The 863-nt window shown below is 36.6% G+C and overlaps 1 non-coding gene across 1 annotated transcript; it reads right to left on the bottom strand.

Moving 5' to 3' along the window:
* Positions 1-378: 378 nt before the first annotated feature.
* Positions 379-484, bottom strand: LOC140851394 (small nucleolar RNA R71). The gene has a single exon (XR_012134147.1). It is a non-coding gene; the product is annotated as a small nucleolar RNA R71 (small nucleolar RNA).
* Between the last annotated feature and the right edge of the window lie 379 nt (positions 485-863).

Here is an 863-nt window from a genome sequence, read left to right on the forward strand (position 1 = left end):
AATTAGGAGAATGATCCACCCAAGCAACTGAAGGAGTACTTTACTCCTTCCACATATACCTACTCTCCTTGTATTCAAGTGCCCCCTGTGGAGGCCACTCAATATAAAATTAAGTCCAGTATAATCCAAATGCTACCTTCATTTTATTGACTTAGTAATGAGGACCCTTATAAACATCTTGAAGAATTTCTTGAGATATGCTCAACTGTCAAAATTCACAACTTCTACGATGATGCTCTTAGGTTAAAATTATTTCCTTTCTCACTTAAGGACAAAGCCAAATACTGGCTACATAATTTAGATTTCATGACTATATCAACCTGGGACCAGTTGCAAGGAGAGTTTCTCAAGAAATATTTTCCCATAGAAAAAACTAATCAAATAAGGAAAGCCATAACTAGTTTTTTCCAATTAGATGAAGAAATATTTCATGAAACATGGGAGAGATTAAAGGACCTTATTAGAAAATATCTCCACTATGCTGTACCCAAGTGACAGTTAATCCAATATTTTTATGATGGGCTATCGGAAAGACATCGACAAATGGTCGATGCATCATGCGGTGGGACATTCATGCTGAAAAGTGAGGATGAGGCATGGCAACTGTTTGAAATTTTAAGTGAAAATTCATTACATCATATGTCTGCCTCTATTAGAGATAAACCCATGTTAAACCCAAAGAGAGGTGGAATATATGAAGTAGGAAATGCCATAGATATCCATCAAAAGATAGATGAACTGTCTCAAAAATTAGATCGTTTTCTAAATACTGGACAATCCCTGATTCCACCTAACCCAATCTAAGAAGTTTGTGCATTGTGTGCAAGTCCGAACCATTTTGTTAGTGAATGCCCAGCCGCACC

Source organism: Elaeis guineensis, chromosome 8 (genome assembly GCF_000442705.2).
Source record: "Elaeis guineensis isolate ETL-2024a chromosome 8, EG11, whole genome shotgun sequence".
Taxonomy (NCBI): Eukaryota; Viridiplantae; Streptophyta; class Magnoliopsida; order Arecales; family Arecaceae; genus Elaeis; species Elaeis guineensis.